Source organism: Phalangium opilio, unplaced genomic scaffold (assembly GCF_054372755.1).
Source record: "Phalangium opilio isolate 3A_F unplaced genomic scaffold, DU_Popi_V2 ptg000046l_1, whole genome shotgun sequence".
NCBI classification, from domain to species: Eukaryota; Metazoa; Arthropoda; class Arachnida; order Opiliones; family Phalangiidae; genus Phalangium; species Phalangium opilio.
The window spans coordinates 1,881,853-1,901,944 of record NW_028324169.1 but is presented as its reverse complement, the minus strand read 5'-3'; the positions used below and the strand labels follow the sequence as shown (position 1 = coordinate 1,901,944).

Sequence of the window (20,092 nt, the reverse complement as noted above, 5' to 3'; positions counted from 1 at the left end):
ATAATAAGTCCCTATATTAGCGTCGAGGTTTAAAAAAATTATGTCAAACTGAAAATCTTCACCATTAAAGACAAAGTCTCGACTAGATTGCGTTACTCTATAGATGGTGCGCATAATTCGTTTACTGGTGAATTTATCAATTTTTATAAATTTAATATTAACGGGGGTCGTCAATCCGGGGGAGCTTAAAACAAATCGAACCCGATTATACCCGGGATTCTCGGTTACTAATTTCCGTATAACTTCGTCGAGAATTTTTCGAAAAATTCGAAAAAAATCTCGTGTTGGGATGTCATCCAAATTTTTGAAAGCTATACGCAAATCGATTTGTTTACAGTGCCATTTGCGACTCGTTTTGTCTAGCTGCCGCTCAATTGTGTAGTACCGGTTTACCTGCGCGTGTTCTTCTCTCTCACTACCCTCCGACTCGCTGTCGCTGCTACTGCTGTCGCTCATTTTTTAAATTTCTATCAGAAATAAAACAATTAGAAAAGACTTGGCTTGCAGATTTATTGTTAAATAGATACGTACTTTACTGGGGGGCTGCTGTTTAGCTTCCTCGTCCTGTTTGACGGTCTCCACCAGCTTCTTGAAGGCGTTAAGGAATTTAACGCCTTCTTTGTTGTTTTTTTTTAAACTATTTTCAGTCTTTTGTGGTTACACTCCCAGACCTTATCAGGCTGGGAGTTTCTAATATCGAAAAATTTATAGACTGCCGCGTCTATAAAGTAATCCCCCTGGCGTGGGGGGACTTTAGTTTCGTAGTACTGCCCTTCCTTTCTAACGCGAAAGGAGCCCTCAATACCACTGGACCCGACAATATTTTTCTGCAGGACGTCCTGCACAAAGCTTTCGTCGTCCGAGTCCAGCAGTATTTCGAGGGGTTCTGGCTTCAGGAACTGGGTGATGGTTCTTTTTCCACTGCTGGTAGAAGGGGCTGGAAAATTTTCTTGCGACGACGGCGGTGAATTAAGGAGCGATTGTGATAGAGACTGCGATTCTTGATACTTGTTCATGGTGGCAAGTTAGATTGTGAAAATACAATGCCGATGCTCCAGCTTTTATACCAAAATCTCAGGGCCATTTTTTTAGAATACAGGCCCAGATATGGTTTTTTTTATAAAACCACCTTATTTTACTTTTATTAAGTGTATCAACAAGCGATTTGTTAATTTAACCTTAAATGCATTTTTTATTGACGAGTTGATACTGGAGATTATGAAGGATATTAGCGTAGATACGCATATAAAAAACACCTCTATAGTTTAATATTAATATACGTTTATTCATATTTAAATCATGTTAAAAATAATTTTACTTCCTTCCAAAATAATTACTTTTAACCTTCATCAAAAAATTTTGCCTATAAAGAAATCTTATACATATTATTCAAAATATATTATTCAAATCACGCCCAGACAGGCTCAAACAAACTTTGCAGACCCATAAAAAAACCTGCCCCCCTCGGCCTTCTGTCAAGGTAACTCCTTCTTAACCTTCGCGCATAAATTTTTAATATCACACGATCTTATTTGAATTATTTAAATCGTGACTAGACAAGTTTTGCATATAGAAAAATAAACCTAGACCTTGGAGAGATTTCTCATTCTATGAATATATACCTAATTAACTTTTTCCTTATTATCGAAAAAATAGTTTCTTAAGAATCTTGAAAACTAGACACTATTAGATTTAACCTCCATAATTTACTATATAAGCCCCGTGTTTCAAGGTGAAAGTTATCAGTTGTTTAACTTCTGTTACTTAAAAAACAATCCCAACCAAGATGTCTTTCTCTACCGCTCCTCGATTACCCGCCCTGTCGTTTGTCAAAATTCATCCGGCAGCGCTTACTCCTCGTCGTGCCACTCCCCACTCGGCCGGACTGGACTTGTTTTGTCCAGTAGATACCGTGATTGAACCGCATGGTGTCAAAATCTTGTCGACCGGGTTAGCCGTTATGCTACCGGCGAACAGCTACGGTCGCATTGTTGGCCGTAGTAGCTTAACGGTCCAAGGGCTGTTTGTCGCCGAAGGGACTATAGGTATGTTTATTACCTATTTTATAATGCCCAACAGTATAATATTTCTAAAGAATAACAATAGACGCCGACTATCGGGGCCCCCTGAAAGTGGTCATAGCCAACGTAGGGGAAACCCCCTACACTGTCCGGCGTGGCGATAGAGTTGCCCAATTAATAGTTACACCGGTGCTATTGTTAAGGCCGTTGGAAGCAGCGGTAAATAACTTTAGTTTTAATTTAGGATTCAGCGTGTAACACGTTTTATATATTGTTTCTAGAATCTAACCCCAACGCTTCGTGGGAGTGGGGGGTTTGGCTCGACTGGTGTCTAGTCATTTTTTAATGGGGGTGGGTTCTTTTGTAACTATCTTTGTTATTATTATACATGTCTTTTTGCTAGTTATTGTATATACTTTATGTTATTAAAAATTTTTATTTGTAAATCTGTATTTTCTTTTCAGACTTATAATTATAGGCTTATTGTACTAGCTATTTAAATATCATTTACAATTGGAACCCTCCCAATATGCTGTGCCGCATTTTCTTTTTTGTTTACGGGTTCATAGTTAACGTTTCATTAACTCTTTATGAAATCGAGCCCATTACTAGCAGGCCAGCGATGAATATAGTTTAAGTTTTGGTTTGAGTTAATAAGATGACGTCATGGGGTTTGAAAATAGCCTGTAAGAGCTCGGGCCAGTCCGGACTTGTCTCAAAACCTTGGTTTGAAACCAATCTAGGGTTGGAAGTTTGGTTGGAGTTGGGTAGTGGCGGCCATCTTGGGGTGGCGGCCATCTTGGATCCATGCGTATCTGTATAGTCTCTACTACTGATAGATACATGTTTTGACCATCGTGATTAGACATAGTAATAAGCTGGATCTCTTCGAAAACTTTATATTAACACGTATCTATGGTGTGGTGGTTATCACGTCCGCCTAACACGCGGAAGGTCCCAGGTTCGAGCCCTGGTAGATACATGTTTTGACCATCGTGATTAGACATAATAATAAGGTAGATCTCTTCGAAAACTCATAATAACCAAGTATCTATGGTGTAGTGGTTATCACGTCTGCCTAACACGCGGAAGGTCCCAGGTTTGAGCGCTGGAAGGGACATGTTTTGACCATCGTGATTAGACATAATAATAGGGTAGATCTCTTCGAAAACTCGCAATAACCAAGTAACTATGGTGTAGTGGTTATCACGTCCGCCCAACACGCGGAAGGTGTCAGGTTCGAGCCCTGATAGATACATGTTTTAACCATCGTGATTAGACATAATAATAAGGTAGATCTCTTCGAAAACTCACAATAGCCAAGTATCTATGGTGTAGTGGTTATCACGTCCGCCCAACACGCGGAAGGTGTCAGGTTCGAGCCCTGATAGATGCATGTTATGACCATCGTGATTATACATAGTAATAAGCTAGATCTCTTCGAAAACTTAAATTAACACGTATCTATGGTGTAGTGGTTATCACGTCCGCCTAACACGCGGAAGGTCCCAGGTTCGAGCCCTGATAGATGCATGTTTTGACCATTGTGATTAGACATGGTTATAAGCTGGATCTCTTAGAAAACTTTATATTAACACGTATCTATGGTGTAGTGGTTATCACGTCTGCCTAACACGCTGAAGGTCCCAGGTTTGAGCGCTGGTAGGGATATGTTTTGACCATCGTGATTAGACATAATAATAAGGTAGATCTCTTCGAAAACTCCCAATAGCCAAGTATATATGGTGTAGTGGTTATCACGTCCGCCTAACACGATAAAGGTGTCAGGTTCGAGCCGTGATAGATACATGTTTGGACCATCGTGATTAGACATAGTAATGAGCTGGATCTCTTCGAAAACCTTATATTAACACGTATCTATGGTGTAGTGGTTATCACGTCTGCCTAACGCGCGGAAGGTCCCAGGTTTGAGCGCTTGTAGGGACATGTTTTGACCATCGTGATTAGACATAATAATAAGGTAGATCTCTTCGAAAACTTACAATAGCCAAGTATCTATGGTGTAGTGGTTATCACGTCCGCGTAACACGCGGAAGGTGTCAGGTTCGAACCCTGATAGATACATGTTTTGACCATCGTGATTAGACATAGTAATAAGCTGGATCTCTTCGAAAACTTTATATTAACACGTATCTATGGTGTGGTGGTTATCACGTCCGCCTAACACGCGGAAGGTCCCAGGTTCGAGCCCTGGTAGATACATGTTTTGACCATCGTGATTAGACATAATAATAAGGTAGATCTCTTCGAAAACTCATAATAACCAAGTATATATGATGTAGTGGTTATCACGTCCGCCTAACACGCGGAAGGTGTCAGGTTCGAGCCCTGATAGATACATGTTTTGACCAACATGATTAGACAGTTATAAGCTAGATCTCTTCGAAAACTTTATATTAACACGTATCTATGGTGTAGTGGCTACCACGTCCGCCTAACACGCGGAAGGTCCCAGGTTCGAGCCCTGGTTTGGGCCATCGTGATAAGACATAATAATAGGGTAGATCTCTTCGAAAACTCACAATAACCAAGTATCTATGGTGTAGTGGGTATCACGTCCGCCCAACACGCGGAAAGTGTCAGGTTCGAGCCCTGATAGATACATGTTATGACCATCGTGATTAGACATAGTAATAAGCTAGATTTCTTCGAAAACTTAAATAAACACGTATCTATGGTGTAGTGGTTAGCACGTCCGCCTAATACGCGGAAGGTCCCAGGTTCGAGCCCTGATAGATACATGTTTTGACCATCGTGATTAGACATAGTTATAAGCTGGATCTCTTAGAAAACTTTATATTAACACGTATCTATGGTGTAGTGGTTATCACGTCTGCCTAACACGCTGAAGGTCCCAGGTTTGAGCGCTGGAAGGGACATAATTTGACCATCGTGATTAGACATAATAATAAGGTAGATCTCTTCGAAAACTCACAATAGCCAAGTATCTATGCTGTAGTGGTTATCACGTCCGCCTAACACGTGGAAGGTGTCAGGTTCGAGCCCTGATAGATACATGTTTTAACCATCGTGATTAGACATAATAATAAGGTAGATCTCTTCGAAAACTCACAATAGCCAAGTATCTATGGTGTAGTGGTTATCACGTTTGCCTAACACGCGGAAGGTCCCAGGTTTGAGCGCTGGAAGGGACATGTTTTGACCATCGTGATTAGACATAATAATAGGGTAGATCTCTTCGAAAACTCACAATAACCAAGTATCTATCGTGTAGTGGTTATCACGTCCGCCCAACACGCGGAAGGTGTCAGGTTCTAGCCCTGATAGATACATGTTTTAACCATCGTGATTAGACATAATAATAAGGTAGATGTCTTCGAAAACTCACAATAGCCAAGTATCTATGGTGTAGTGGTTATCACGTCCGCCTAACACGCGGAAGGTGTCAGGTTCGAGCCCTGATAGATACTTGTTTTAACCATCGTGATTAGACATAATAATAAGGTAGATCTCTTCGAAAAGTCCCAATAGCCAAGTATATATGGTGTAGTGGTTATCACGTCCGCCTAACACGCGAAAGGTGTCAGGTTCGAGCCCTGATAGATTCATGTTTGGACCATCGTGATTAGACATAGTTATAAGCAGGATCTCTTAGAAAACTTTATATTAACACGTATCTATGGTGTAGTGGTTATCACGTCTGCCTAACACGCTGAAGGTCCCAGGTTTGAGCGCTGGTAGGGATATGTTTTGACCATCGTGATTAGACATAATAATAAGGTAGATCTCTTCGAAAACTCCCAATAGCCAAGTATATATGGTGTAGTGGTTATCACGTCCGCCTAACACGCGGAAGGTCCCAGGTTCGAGCCCTGGTAGATACATGTTTGGACCATCGTGATTAGACATAGTTATAAGCTGGATCTCTTCGAAAACTCACAATAACCAAGTATCTATGGTGTAGTGGTTATCACGTCCGCCCAACACGCGGAAGGTGTCAGGTTCGAGCCCTGATAGATACATGTTTTAACCATCGTGATTAGACATAATAATAAGGTAGATCTCTTCGAAAACTCACAATAGCCAAGTATCTATGGTGTAGTGGTTATCACGTCCGCCTAACACGCGGAAGGTGTCAGGTTCGAGCCCTGATAGATACTTGTTTTAACCATCGTGATTAGACATAATAATAAGGTAGATCTCTTCGAAAACTCCCAATACGCAAGTATATATGGTGTAGTGGTTAGCACGTCCGCCTAACACGTGGAAGGTGTCAGGTTCGAGCCCTGATAGATACTTGTTTTAACCATCGTGATTAGACATAATAATAAGGTAGATCTCTTCGAAAACTCCCAATAGCCAAGTATATATGGTGTAGTGGTTATCACGTCCGCCTAGCACGCGAAAGGTGTCAAGTTCGAGCCCTGATAGATACATGTTTGGACCAACGTGATTAGACATAGTAATAAGCTGGATCTCTTCGAAAACCTTATATTAACACGTATCTATGGAGTAGTGGTTATCACGTCTGCCTAACACGCGGAAGGTCCCAGGTTTGAGCGCTGGTAGGGACATGTTTTGACCATCGTGATTAGACATAATAATAAGATAGATCTCTTCGAAAACTCCCAATAGCCAAGTATATATGGTGTAGTGGTTATCACGTCCGCCTAACACGCGAAAGGTGTCAAGTTCGAGCCCTGATAGATACATGTTTGGACCAACGTGATTAGACATAGTAATAAGCTGGATCTCTTCGAAAACCTTATTTTAACACGTATCTATGGAGTAGTGGTTATCACGTCTGCCTAACACGCGGAAGGTCCCAGGTTCGAGCCCTGATAGATACATGTTATGACCATCGTGATTAGACATAGTAATAAGCTAGATTTCTTCGAAAACTTAAATCAACACGTATCTATGGTGTAGTGGTTAGCACGTCCGCCTAATACGCGGAAGGTCCCAGGTTCGAGCCCTGATAGATACATGTTTTGACCATCGTGATTAGACATAGTTATAAGCTGGATCTCTTAGAAAACGTTATATTAACACGTATCTATGGTGTAGTGGTTATCACGTCTGCCTAACACGCTGAAAGTCCCAGGTTTGAGCGCTGGTAGGGATATGTTTTGACCATCGTGATTAGACATAATAATAAGGTAGATCTCTTCGAAAACTCGCAATAGCCAAGTATATATGGTGTAGTGGTTATCACGTCCGCCTAACACGAGGAAGGTCCCAGGTTCGAGCCCTGATAGATACATGTTTGGACCATCGTGATTAGACATAGTAATAAGCTGGATCTCTTCGAAAACCTTATATTAACACGTATCTATGGTGTAGTGGTTATCACGTCTGCCTAACACGCGGAAGGTCCCAGGTTTGAGCGCTGGAAGGGACATAATTTGACCATCGTGATTAGACATAATAATAAGGTAGATCTCTTCGAAAACTCACAATAGCCAAGTATCTATGCTGTAGTGGTTATCACGTCCGCCTAACACGTGGAAGGTGTAAGGTTCGAGCCCTGATAGATACATGTTTTAACCATCGTGATTAGACATAATAATAAGGTAGATCTCTTCGAAAACTCACAATAGCCAAGTATCTATGGTGTTGTGGTTATCACGTCCGCCCAACACGCGGAAGGTGTCAGGTTCGAACCCTGATAGATACATGTTTTAACCATCGTGATTAGACATAATAATAAGGTAGATCTCTTCGAAAACTCACAATAGCCAAGTATCTATGGTGTAGTGGTTATCACGTCCGTCCAACACGCGGAAGGTGTCAGGTTTGAGCCCTGATAGATGAATGTTATGACCATCGTGATTAGACATAGTAATAAGCTAGATCTCTTCGAAAACTTAAATTAACACGTATCTATGGTGTAGTGGTTATCACGTCCGCCTAACACGCGGAAGGTCCCAGGTTCGAGCCCTGATAGATACATGTTTTGACCATCGTGATTAGACATGGTTATAAGCTGGATCTCTTAGAAAACTTTATATTAACACGTATCTATGGTGTAGTGGTTATCACGTCTGCCTAACACGCTGAAGGTCCCAGGTTTGAGCGCTGGTAGGGATATGTTTTTACCATCGTGATTAGACATAATAATAAGGTAGATCTCTTCGAAAACTCACAATAGCCAAGTATCTATGCTGTAGTGGTTATCACGTCCGCCTAACACGCGGAAGGTGTCAGGTTCGAGCCCTGATAGATACATGTTTTAACCATCGTGATTAGACATAATAATAAGGTAGATCTCTTCGAAAACTCACAATAGCCAAGTATCTATGGTGTTGTGGTTATCACGTCCGTCCAACACGCGGAAGGTGTCAGGTTTGAGCCCTGATAGATGCATGTTATGACCATCGTGATTAGACATAGTAATAAGCTACATCTCTTCGAAAACTTAAATTAACACGTATCTATGGTGTAGTGGTTATCACGTCCGCCTAACACGCGGAAGGTCCCAGGTTCGAGCCCTGATAGATACATGTTTTGACCATCGTGATTAGACATGGTTATAAGCTGGATCTCTTAGAAAACTTTATATTAACACGTATCTATGGTGTAGTGGTCATCACGTCTGCCTAACACGCTGAAGGTCCCAGGTTTGAGCGCTGGTAGGGATATGTTTTGACCATCGTGATTAGACATAATAATAAGGTAGATCTCTTCGAAAACTCCCAATAGCCAAGTATATATGGTGTAGTGGTTATCACGTCCGCCAAACACGCGAAAGGTGTCAGGTTCGAGCCCTGATAGATACATGTTTGGACCATCGTGATTAGACATAGTAATAAGCTGGATCTCTTCGAAAACCTTATATTAACACGTATCTATGGTATAGTGGTTATCACGTCTGCCTAACACGCGGAAGGGCCCAGGTTTGAGCGCTGGTAGGGACATGTTTTGACCATCGTGATTAGACATAATAATAAGGTAGATCTCTTCGAAAACTCCCAATAGCCAAGTATATATGGTGTAGTGGTTATCACGTCCGCCTAACTCGCGAAAGGTGTCAGGTTCGAGCCCTGGTAGATACATGTTTTGATCATCGTGATTAGACATGGTTATAAGCTGGATCTCTTAGAAAACTTTATATTAACACGTATCTATGGTGTAGTGGTTATCACGTCTGCCTAACATGCTGAAGGTCCCAGGTTTGAGCGCTGGTAGGGATATGTTTTGACCATCGTGATTAGACATAATAATAAGGTAGATCTCTTCGAAAACTCACAATAGCCAAGTATCTATGCTGTAGTGGTTATCACGTCCGCCTAACACGCGGAAGGTGTCAGGTTCGAGCCCTGATAGATACATGTTTTAACCATCGTGATTAGACATAATAATAAGGTAGATCTCTTCGAAAACTCACAATAGCCAAGTATCTATGGTGTTGTGGTTATCACGTCCGTCCAACACGCGGAAGGTGTCAGGTTTGAGCCCTGATAGATGCATGTTATGACCATCGTGATTAGACATAGTAATAAGCTAGATCTCTTCGAAAACTTAAATTAACACGTATCTATGGTGTAGTGGTTATCACGTCCGCCTAACACGCGGAAGGTCCCAGGTTCGAGCCCTGATAGATACATGTTTTGACCATCGTGATTAGACATGGTTATAAGCTGGATCTCTTAGAAAACTTTATATTAACACGTATCTATGGTGTAGTGGTTATCACGTCTGCCTAACACGCTGAAGGTCCCAGGTTTGAGCGCTGGTAGGGATATGTTTTGACCATCGTGATTAGACATAATGATAAGGTTGATCTCTTCGAAAACTCCCAATAGCCAAGTATATATGGTGTAGTGGTTATCACGTCCGCCTAACACGCGAAAGGTGTCAGGTTCGAGCCCTGATAGATACATGTTTGGACCATCATGATTAGACATAGTAATACGCTGGATCTCTTCGAAAACCTTATATTAACACGTATCTATGGTGTAGTGGTTATCACGTCTGCCTAACACGCGGAAAACCCAGGTTTGAGCGCTGGTAGGGACATGTTTTGACCATCGTGATTAGACATAATAATGAGGTAGATCTCTTCGAAAACTCCCAATAGCCAAGTATATATGGTGTAGTGGTTATCACGTCCGCCTAACTCGCGAAAGGTGTCAGGTTCGAGCCCTGATAGATACATGTTTGGACCATCGTGATTAGACATAGTAATAAGCTGGATCTCTTCGAAAACTTTATATTAACACGTATCTATGGTGTGGTGGTTATCACGTCCGCCTAACACGCGGAAGGTCCCAGGTTCGAGCCCTGGTAGATACATGTTTTGACCATCGTGATTAGACATAATAATAAGGTAGATCTCTTCGAAAACTCATAATAACCAAGTATCTATGGTGTAGTGGTTATCACGTCTGCCTAACACGCGGAAGGTCCCAGGTTTGAGCGCTGGAAGGGACATGTTTTGACCATCGTGATTAGACATAATAATAGGGTAGATCTCTTCGAAATCTCGCAATAACCAAGTAACTATGGTGTAGTGGTTATCACGTCCGCCCAACACGCGGAAGGTGTCAGGTTCGAGCCCTGATAGATACATGTTTTAACCATCGTGATTAGACATAATAATAAGGTAGATCTCTTCGAAAACTCACAATTGCCAAGTATCTATGGTGTAGTGGTTATCACGTCCGCCCAACACGCGGAAGGTGTCAGGTTCGAGCCCTGATAGATGCATGTTATGACCATCGTGATTAGACATAGTAATAAGCTAGATCTCTTCGAAAACTTAAATTAACACGTATCTATGGTGTAGTGGTTATCACGTCCGCCTAACACGCGGAAGGTCCCAGGTTCGAGCCCTGATAGATGCATGTTTTGACCATTGTGATTAGACATGGTTATAAGCTGGATCTCTTAGAAAACTTTATATTAACACGTATCTATGGTGTAGTGGTTATCACGTCTGCCTAACACGCTGAAGGTCCCAGGTTTGAGCGCTGGTAGGGATATGTTTTGACCATCGTGATTAGACATAATAATAAGGTAGATCTCTTCGAAAACTCCCAATAGCCAAGTATATATGGTGTAGTGGTTATCACGTCCGCCTAACACGCGAAAGGTGTCAAGTTCGAGCCCTGATAGATACATGTTTGGACCAACGTGATTAGACATAGTAATAAGCTGGATCTCTTCGAAAACCTTATATTAACACGTATCTGTGGAGTAGTGGTTATCACGTCTGCCTAACACGCGGAAGGTCCCAGGTTTGAGCGCTGGTAGGGACATGTTTTGACCATCGTGATTAGACATAATAATAAGATAGATCTCTTCGAAAACTCCCAATAGCCAAGTATATATGGTGTAGTGGTTATCACGTCCGCCTAACACGCGAAAGGTGTCAAGTTCGAGCCCTGATAGATACATGTTTGGACCAACGTGATTAGACATAGTAATAAGCTGGATCTCTTCGAAAACCTTATATTAACACGTATCTATGGAGTAGTGGTTATCACGTCTGCCTAACACGCGGAAGGTCCCAGGTTTGAGCGCTGGTAGGGACATGTTTTGACCATCGTGATTAGACATAATAATAAGGTAGATCTCTTCGAAAACTCCCAATAGCCAAGTATATATGGTGTAGTGGTTATCACGTCCGCCTAACACGCGAAAGGTGTCAGGTTCGAGCCGTGATAGATACATGTTTGGACCATCGTGATTAGACATAGTAATGAGCTGGATCTCTTCGAAAACCTTATATTAACACGTATCTATGGTGTAGTGGTTATCACGTCTGCCTAACGCGCGGAAGGTCCCAGGTTTGAGCGCTGGTAGGGACATGTTTTGACCATCGTGATTAGACATAATAATAAGGTAGATCTCTTCGAAAACTTACAATAGCCAAGTATCTATGGTGTAGTGGTTATCACGTCCGCCTAACACGCGGAAGGTGTCAGGTTCGAACCCTGATAGATACATGTTTTGACCATCGTGATTAGACATAGTAATAAGCTGGATCTCTTCGAAAACTTTATATTAACACGTATCTATGGTGTGGTGGTTATCACGTCCGCCTAACACGCGGAAGGTCCCAGGTTCGAGCCCTGGTAGATACATGTTTTGACCATCGTGATTAGACATAATAATAAGGTAGATCTCTTCGAAAACTCATAATAACCAAGTATATATGATGTAGTGGTTATCACGTCCGCCTAACACGCGGAAGGTGTCAGGTTCGAGCCCTGATAGATACATGTTTTGACCAACATGATTAGACATAGTTATAAGCTAGATCTCTTCGAAAACTTTATATTAGCACGTATTTATGGTGTAGTGGCTACCACGTCCGCCTAACACGCGGAAGGTCCCAGGTTCGAGCCCTGGTTTGGGCCATCGTGATTAGACATAATAATAGGGTAGATCTCTTCGAAAACTCACAATAACCAAGTATCTATGGTGTAGTGGTTATCACGTCCGCCCAACACGCGGAAAGTGTCAGGTTCGATTCCTGATAGATACATGTTATGACCATCGTGATTAGACATAGTAATAAGCTAGATTTCTTCGAAAACTTAAATAAACACGTATCTATGGTGTAGTGGTTAGCACGTCCGCCTAATACGCGGAAGGTCCCAGGTTCGAGCCCTGATAGATACATGTTTTGACCATCGTGATTAGACATAGTTATAAGCTGGATCTCTTAGAAAACGTTATATTAACACGTATCTATGGTGTAGTGGTTATCACGTCTGCCTAACACGCGGAAGGTCCCAGGTTTGAGCGCTGGAAGGGACATAATTTGACCATCGTGATTAGACATAATAATAAGGTAGATCTCTTCGAAAGCTCGCAATAGCCAAGTATATATGGTGTAGTGGTTATCACGTCCGCCTAACACGAGGAAGGTCCCAGGTTCGAGCCCTGATAGATACATGTTTGGACCATCGTGATTAGACATAGTAATAAGCTGGATCTCTTCGAAAACCTTATATTAACACGTATCTATGGTGTAGTGGTTATCACGTCTGCCTAACACGCGGAAGGTCCCAGGTTTGAGCGCTGGAAGGGACATAATTTGACCATCGTGATTAGACATAATAATAAGGTAGATCTCTTCGAAAACTCACAATAGCCAAGTATCTATGCTGTAGTGGTTATCACGTCCGCCTAACACGTGGAAGGTGTAAGGTTCGAGCCCTGATAGATACATGTTTTAACCATCGTGATAAGACATAATAATAAGGTAGATCTCTTCGAAAACTCACAATAGCCAAGTATCTATGGTGTTTTGGTTATCACGTCCGCCCAACACGCGGAAGGTGTCGGGTTCGAGCCCTGATAGATACATGTTTTAACCATCGTGATTAGACATAATAATAAGGTAGATCTCTTCGAAAACTCACAATAGCCAAGTATCTATGGTGTAGTGGTTATCACGTCCGTCCAACACGCGGAAGGTGTCAGGTTTGAGCCCTGATAGATGCATGTTATGACCATCGTGATTAGACATAGTAATAAGCTAGATCTCTTCGAAAACTTAAATTAACACGTATCTATGGTGTAGTGGTTATCACGTCCGCCTAACACGCGGAAGGTCCCAGGTTCGAGCCCTGATAGATACATGTTTTGACCATCGTGATTAGACATGGTTATAAGCTGGATCTCTTAGAAAACTTTATATTAACACGTATCTATGGTGTAGTGGTTATCACGTCTGCCTAACACGCTGAAGGTCCCAGGTTTGAGTGCTGGTAGGGATATGTTTTGACCATCGTGATTAGACATAATAATAAGGTAGATCTCTTCGAAAACTCACAATAGCCAAGTATCTATGCTGTAGTGGTTATCACGTCCGCCTAACACGCGGAAGGTGTCAGGTTCGAGCCCTGATAGATACATGTTTTAACCATCGTGATTAGACATAATAATAAGGTAGATCTCTTCGAAAACTCACAATAGCCAAGTATCTATGGTGTTGTGGTTATCACGTCCGTCCAACACGCGGAAGGTGTCAGGTTTGAGCCCTGATAGATGCATGTTATGACCATCGTGATTAGACAAAGTAATAAGCTAGATCTCTTCGAAAACTTTATATTAGCACGTATTTATGGTGTAGTGGCTACCACGTCCGCCTAACACGCGGAAGGTCCCAGGTTCGAGCCCTGGTTTGGGCCATCGTGATTAGACATAATAATAGGGTAGATCTCTTCGAAAACTCACAATAACCAAGTATCTATGGTGTAGTGGTTATCACGTCCGCCCAACACGCGGAAAGTGTCAGGTTCGAGCCCTGATAGATACATGTTATGACCATCGTGATTAGACATAGTAATAAGCTAGATTTCTTCGAAAACTTAAATAAACACGTATCTATGGTGTAGTGGTTAGCACGTCCGCCTAATACGCGGAAGGTCCCAGGTTCGAGCCCTGATAGATACATGTTTTGACCATCGTGATTAGACATAGTTATAAGCTGGATCTCTTAGAAAACGTTATATTAACACGTATCTATGGTGTAGTGGTTATCACGTCTGCCTAACACGCGGAAGGTCCCAGGTTTGAGCGCTGGAAGGGACATAATTTGACCATCGTGATTAGACATAATAATAAGGTAGATCTCTTCGAAAGCTCGCAATAGCCAAGTATATATGGTGTAGTGGTTATCACGTCCGCCTAACACGAGGAAGGTCCCAGGTTCGAGCCCTGATAGATACATGTTTGGACCATCGTAATTAGACATAGTAATAAGCTGGATCTCTTCGAAAACCTTATATTAACACGTATCTATGGTGTAGTGGTTATCACGTCTGCCTAACACGCGGAAGGTCCCAGGTTTGAGCGCTGGAAGGGACATAATTTGACCATCGTGATTAGACATAATAATAAGGTAGATCTCTTCGAAAACTCACAATAGCCAAGTATCTATGCTGTAGTGGTTATCACGTCCGCCTAACACGTGGAAGGTGTAAGGTTCGAGCCCTGATAGATACATGTTTTAACCATCGTGATAAGACATAATAATAAGGTAGATCTCTTCGAAAACTCACAATAGCCAAGTATCTATGGTGTTTTGGTTATCACGTCCGCCCAACACGCGGAAGGTGTCGGGTTCGAGCCCTGATAGATACATGTTTTAACCATCGTGATTAGACATAATAATAAGGTAGATCTCTTCGAAAACTCACAATAGCCAAGTATCTATGGTGTAGTGGTTATCACGTCCGTCCAACACGCGGAAGGTGTCAGGTTTGAGCCCTGATAGATGCATGTTATGACCATCGTGATTAGACATAGTAATAAGCTAGATCTCTTCGAAAACTTAAATTAACACGTATCTATGGTGTAGTGGTTATCACGTCCGCCTAACACGCGGAAGGTCCCAGGTTCGAGCCCTGATAGATACATGTTTTGACCATCGTGATTAGACATGGTTATAAGCTGGATCTCTTAGAAAACTTTATATTAACACGTATCTATGGTGTAGTGGTTATCACGTCTGCCTAACACGCTGAAGGTCCCAGGTTTGAGTGCTGGTAGGGATATGTTTTGACCATCGTGATTAGACATAATAATAAGGTAGATCTCTTCGAAAACTCACAATAGCCAAGTATCTATGCTGTAGTGGTTATCACGTCCGCCTAACACGCGGAAGGTGTCAGGTTCGAGCCCTGATAGATACATGTTTTAACCATCGTGATTAGACATAATAATAAGGTAGATCTCTTCGAAAACTCACAATAGCCAAGTATCTATGGTGTTGTGGTTATCACGTCCGTCCAACACGCGGAAGGTGTCAGGTTTGAGCCCTGATAGATGCATGTTATGACCATCGTGATTAGACAAAGTAATAAGCTAGATCTCTTCGAAAACTTTATATTAGCACGTATTTATGGTGTAGTGGCTACCACGTCCGCCTAACACGCGGAAGGTCCCAGGTTCGAGCCCTGGTTTGGGCCATCGTGATTAGACATAATAATAGGGTAGATCTCTTCGAAAACTCACAATAACCAAGTATCTATGGTGTAGTGGTTATCACGTCCGCCCAACACGCGGAAAGTGTCAGGTTCGAGCCCTGATAGATACATGTTATGACCATCGTGATTAGACATAGTAATAAGCTAGATTTCTTCGAAAACTTAAATAAACACGTATCTATGGTGTAGTGGTTAGCACGTCCGCCTAACACGCGGAAGGTCCCAGGTTCGAGCCCTGATAGATACATGTTTTGACCATCGTGATTAGACATAGTTATAAGCTGGATCTCTTAGAAAACGTTATATTAACACGTATCTATGGTGTAGTGGTTATCACGTCTGCCTAACACGCTGAAGGTCCCAGGTTTGAGCGCTGGTAGGGATATGTTTTGACCATCGTGATTAGACATAATAATAAGGTAGATCTCTTCGAAAGCTCGCAATAGCCAAGTATATATGGTGTAGTGGTTATCACGTCCGCCTAACACGAGGAAGGTCCCAGGTTCGAGCCCTGATAGATACATGTTTGGACCATCGTGATTAGACATAGTAATAAGCTGGATCTCTTCGAAAACCTTATATTAACACGTATCTATGGTGTAGTGGTTATCACGTCTGCCTAACACGCGGAAGGTCCCAGGTTTGAGCGCTGGAAGGGACATAATTTGACCATCGTGATTAGACATAATAATAAGGTAGATCTCTTCGAAAACTCACAATAGCCAAGTATCTATGCTCTAGTGGTTATCACGTCCGCCTAACACGTGGAAGGTGTAAGGTTCGAGCCCTGATAGATACATGTTTTAACCATCGTGATTAGACATAATAAAAAGGTAGATCTCTTCGAAAACTCACAATAGCCAAGTATCTATGGTGTTGTGGTTATCACGTCCGCCCAACACGCGGAAGGTGTCAGGTTCGAGCCCTGATAGATACATGTTTTAACCATCGTGATTAGACATAATAATAAGGTAGATCTCTTCGAAAACTCACAATAGCCAAGTATCTATGGTGTAGTGGTTATCACGTCCGTCCAACACGCGGAAGGTGTCAGGTTTGAGCCCTGATAGATGCATGTTATGACCATCGTGATTAGACATAGTAATAAGCTAGATCTCTTCGAAAACTTAAATTAACACGTATCTATGGTGTAGTGGTTAGCACGTCCGCCTAATACGCGGAAGGTCCCAGGTTCGAGCCCTGATAGATACATGTTTTGACCATCGTGATTAGACATAGTTATAAGCTAGATCTCTTCGAAAACTTTATATTAGCACGTATTTATGGTGTAGTGGCTACCACGTCCGCCTAACAAGCGGAAGGTCCCAGGTTCGAGCCCTGGTTTGGGCCATCGTGATTAGACATAATAATAAGGTAGATCTCTTCGAAAACTCACAATAGCCAAGTATCTATGGTGTTGTGGTTATCACGTCCGTCCAACACGCGGAAGGTGTCAGGTTTGAGCCCTGATAGATGCATGTTATGACCATCGTGATTAGACATAGTAATAAGCTAGATCTCTTCGAAAACTTAAATTAACACGTATCTATGGTGTAGTGGTTATCACGCCCGCCTAACACGCGGAAGGTCCCAGGTTCGAGCCCTGATAGATACATGTTTTGACCATCGTGATTAGACATGGTTATAAGCTGGATCTCTTAGAAAACTTTATATTAACACGTATCTATGGTGTAGTGGTTATCACGTCTGCCTAACACGCTGAAGGTCCCAGGTTTGAGCGCTGGTAGGGATATGTTTTGACCATCGTGATTAGACATAATAATAAGGTAGATCTCTTCGAAAACTCCCAATAGCCAAGTATATATGGTGTAGTGGTTATCACGTCCGCCTAACACGCGAAAGGTGTCAGGTTCGAGCCCTGATAGATACATGTTTGGACCATCGTGATTAGACATAGTAATAAGCTGGATCTCTTCGAAAACCTTATCTTAACACGTATCTATGGTGTAGTGGTTATCACGTCTGCCTAACACGCGGAAGGGCCCAGGTTTGAGCGCTGGTAGGGACATGTTTTGACCATCGTGATTAGACATAATAATAAGGTAGATCTCTTCGAAAACTCCCAATAGCCAAGTATATATGGTGTAGTGGTTATCACGTCCGCCTAACTCGCGAAAGGTGTCAGGTTCGAGCCCTGATAGATACAAGTTTTGATCATCGTGATTAGACATGGTTATAAGCTGGATCTCTTAGAAAACTTTATATTAACACGTATCTATGGTGTAGTGGTTATCACGTCTGCCTAACATGCTGAAGGTCCCAGGTTTGAGCGCTGGTAGGGATATGTTTTGACCATCGTGATTAGACATAAAAATAAGGTAGATCTCTTCGAAAACTCACAATAGCCAAGTATCTATGGTGTTGTGGTTATCACGTCCGTCCAACACGCGGAAGGTGTCAGGTTTGAGCCCTGATAGATGCATGTTATGACCATCGTGATTAGACATAGTAATAAGCTAGATCTCTTCGAAAACTTAAATTAACACGTATCTATGGTGTAGTGGTTATCACGTCCGCCTAACACGCGGAAGGTCCCAGGTTCGAGCCCTGATAGATACATGTTTTGACCATCGTGATTAGACATGGTTATAAGCTGGATCTCTTAGAAAACTTTATATTAACACGTATCTATGGTGTAGTGGTTATCACGTCTGCCTAACACGCTGAAGGTCCCAGGTTTGAGCGCTGGTAGGGATATGTTTTGACCATCGTGATTAGACATAATAATAAGGTTGATCTCTTCGAAAACTCCCAATAGCCAAGTATATATGGTGTAGTGGTTATCACGTCCGCCTAACACGCGAAAGGTGTCAGGTTCGAGCCCTGATAGATACATGTTTGGACCATCGTGATTAGACATAGTAATAAGCTGGATCTCTTCGAAAACCTTATATTAACACGTATCTATGGTGTAGTGGTTATCACGTCTGCCTAACACGCGGAAGGGCCCAGGTTTGAGCGCTGGTAGGGACATGTTTTGACCATCGTGATTAGACATAATAATAAGGTAGATCTCTTCGAAAACTCCCAATAGCCAAGTATATATGGTGTAGTGGTTATCACGTCCGCCTAACTCGCGAAAGGTGTCAGGTTCGAGCCCTGATAGATACAAGTTTTGATCATCGTGATTAGACATGGTTATAAGCTGGATCTCTTAGAAAACTTTATATTAACACGTATCTATGGTGTAGTGGTTATCACGTCTGCCTAACATGCTGAAGGTCCCAGGTTTGAGCGCTGGTAGGGATATGTTTTGACCATCGTGATTAGACATAAAAATAAGGTAGATCTCTTCGAAAACTCACAATAGCCAAGTATCTATGGTGTTGTGGTTATCACGTCCGTCCAACACGCGGAAGGTGTCAGGTTTGAGCCCTGATAGATGCATGTTATGACCATCGTGATTAGACATAGTAATAAGCTAGATCTCTTCGAAAACTTAAATTAACACGTATCTATGGTGTAGTGGTTATCACGTCCGCCTAACACGCGGAAGGTCCCAGGTTCGAGCCCTGATAGATACATGTTTTGACCATCGTGATTAGACATGGTTATAAGCTGGATCTCTTAGAAAACTTTATATTAACACGTATCTATGGTGTAGTGGTTATCACGTCTGCCTAACACGCTGAAGGTCCCAGGTTTGAGCGCTGGTAGGGATATGTTTTGACCATCGTGATTAGACATAATAATAAGGTTGATCTCTTCGAAAACTCCCAATAGCCAAGTATATATGGTGTAGTGGTTATCACGTCCGCCTAACACGCGAAAGGTGTCAGGTTCGAGCCCTGATAGATACATGTTTGGACCATCGTGATTAGACATAGTAATACGCTGGATCTCTTCGAAAACCTTATATTAACACGTATCTATGGTGTAGTGGTTATCACGTCTGCCTAACACGCGGAAAGGCCCAGGTTTGAGCGCTGGTAGGGACATGTTTTGACCATCGTGATTAGACATAATAATGAGGTAGATCTCTTCGAAAACTCCCAATAGCCAAGTATATATGGTGTAGTGGTTATCACGTCCGCCTAACTCGCGAAAGGTGTCAGGTTCGAGCCCTGATAGATACATGTTTGGACCATCGTGATTAGACATAGTAATAAGCTGGATCTCTTT

At 42.2% G+C, this 20,092-nt stretch overlaps 19 non-coding genes across 19 annotated transcripts; all 19 read left to right on the top strand.

Annotated features, from left to right (window-relative positions):
* Positions 1-2,930: 2,930 nt before the first annotated feature.
* Positions 2,931-3,003, top strand: TRNAV-AAC (transfer RNA valine (anticodon AAC)). Its single transcript has one exon. It is a non-coding gene; the product is annotated as a tRNA-Val (tRNA).
* A 1,168-nt stretch (positions 3,004-4,171) lies between these two features.
* Positions 4,172-4,244, top strand: TRNAV-AAC (transfer RNA valine (anticodon AAC)). The gene has a single exon. It is a non-coding gene; the product is annotated as a tRNA-Val (tRNA).
* A 466-nt stretch (positions 4,245-4,710) lies between these two features.
* On the top strand, positions 4,711-4,783 carry TRNAI-AAU (transfer RNA isoleucine (anticodon AAU)). The gene has a single exon. It is a non-coding gene; the product is annotated as a tRNA-Ile (tRNA).
* A 1,031-nt stretch (positions 4,784-5,814) lies between these two features.
* Positions 5,815-5,887, top strand: TRNAV-AAC (transfer RNA valine (anticodon AAC)). The gene has a single exon. It is a non-coding gene; the product is annotated as a tRNA-Val (tRNA).
* Positions 5,888-6,917: 1,030 nt separating this feature from the next.
* Positions 6,918-6,990, top strand: TRNAI-AAU (transfer RNA isoleucine (anticodon AAU)). Its single transcript has one exon. It is a non-coding gene; the product is annotated as a tRNA-Ile (tRNA).
* Positions 6,991-7,882: 892 nt separating this feature from the next.
* On the top strand, positions 7,883-7,955 carry TRNAV-AAC (transfer RNA valine (anticodon AAC)). Its single transcript has one exon. It is a non-coding gene; the product is annotated as a tRNA-Val (tRNA).
* Positions 7,956-8,433: 478 nt separating this feature from the next.
* TRNAV-AAC (transfer RNA valine (anticodon AAC)) lies at positions 8,434-8,506 on the top strand. Its single transcript has one exon. It is a non-coding gene; the product is annotated as a tRNA-Val (tRNA).
* Positions 8,507-9,536: 1,030 nt separating this feature from the next.
* On the top strand, positions 9,537-9,609 carry TRNAV-AAC (transfer RNA valine (anticodon AAC)). The gene has a single exon. It is a non-coding gene; the product is annotated as a tRNA-Val (tRNA).
* Positions 9,610-10,225: 616 nt separating this feature from the next.
* Positions 10,226-10,298, top strand: TRNAV-AAC (transfer RNA valine (anticodon AAC)). Its single transcript has one exon. It is a non-coding gene; the product is annotated as a tRNA-Val (tRNA).
* Positions 10,299-11,880: 1,582 nt separating this feature from the next.
* Positions 11,881-11,953, top strand: TRNAV-AAC (transfer RNA valine (anticodon AAC)). Its single transcript has one exon. It is a non-coding gene; the product is annotated as a tRNA-Val (tRNA).
* Positions 11,954-12,018: 65 nt separating this feature from the next.
* On the top strand, positions 12,019-12,091 carry TRNAV-AAC (transfer RNA valine (anticodon AAC)). The gene has a single exon. It is a non-coding gene; the product is annotated as a tRNA-Val (tRNA).
* Positions 12,092-12,559: 468 nt separating this feature from the next.
* TRNAI-AAU (transfer RNA isoleucine (anticodon AAU)) lies at positions 12,560-12,632 on the top strand. The gene has a single exon. It is a non-coding gene; the product is annotated as a tRNA-Ile (tRNA).
* Positions 12,633-13,524: 892 nt separating this feature from the next.
* On the top strand, positions 13,525-13,597 carry TRNAV-AAC (transfer RNA valine (anticodon AAC)). The gene has a single exon. It is a non-coding gene; the product is annotated as a tRNA-Val (tRNA).
* Positions 13,598-14,341: 744 nt separating this feature from the next.
* TRNAI-AAU (transfer RNA isoleucine (anticodon AAU)) lies at positions 14,342-14,414 on the top strand. Its single transcript has one exon. It is a non-coding gene; the product is annotated as a tRNA-Ile (tRNA).
* Positions 14,415-15,306: 892 nt separating this feature from the next.
* On the top strand, positions 15,307-15,379 carry TRNAV-AAC (transfer RNA valine (anticodon AAC)). The gene has a single exon. It is a non-coding gene; the product is annotated as a tRNA-Val (tRNA).
* Positions 15,380-16,123: 744 nt separating this feature from the next.
* Positions 16,124-16,196, top strand: TRNAV-AAC (transfer RNA valine (anticodon AAC)). Its single transcript has one exon. It is a non-coding gene; the product is annotated as a tRNA-Val (tRNA).
* An 892-nt stretch (positions 16,197-17,088) lies between these two features.
* Positions 17,089-17,161, top strand: TRNAI-AAU (transfer RNA isoleucine (anticodon AAU)). The gene has a single exon. It is a non-coding gene; the product is annotated as a tRNA-Ile (tRNA).
* A 1,295-nt stretch (positions 17,162-18,456) lies between these two features.
* Positions 18,457-18,529, top strand: TRNAV-AAC (transfer RNA valine (anticodon AAC)). The gene has a single exon. It is a non-coding gene; the product is annotated as a tRNA-Val (tRNA).
* An 892-nt stretch (positions 18,530-19,421) lies between these two features.
* TRNAV-AAC (transfer RNA valine (anticodon AAC)) lies at positions 19,422-19,494 on the top strand. The gene has a single exon. It is a non-coding gene; the product is annotated as a tRNA-Val (tRNA).
* Positions 19,495-20,092: the final 598 nt, after the last annotated feature.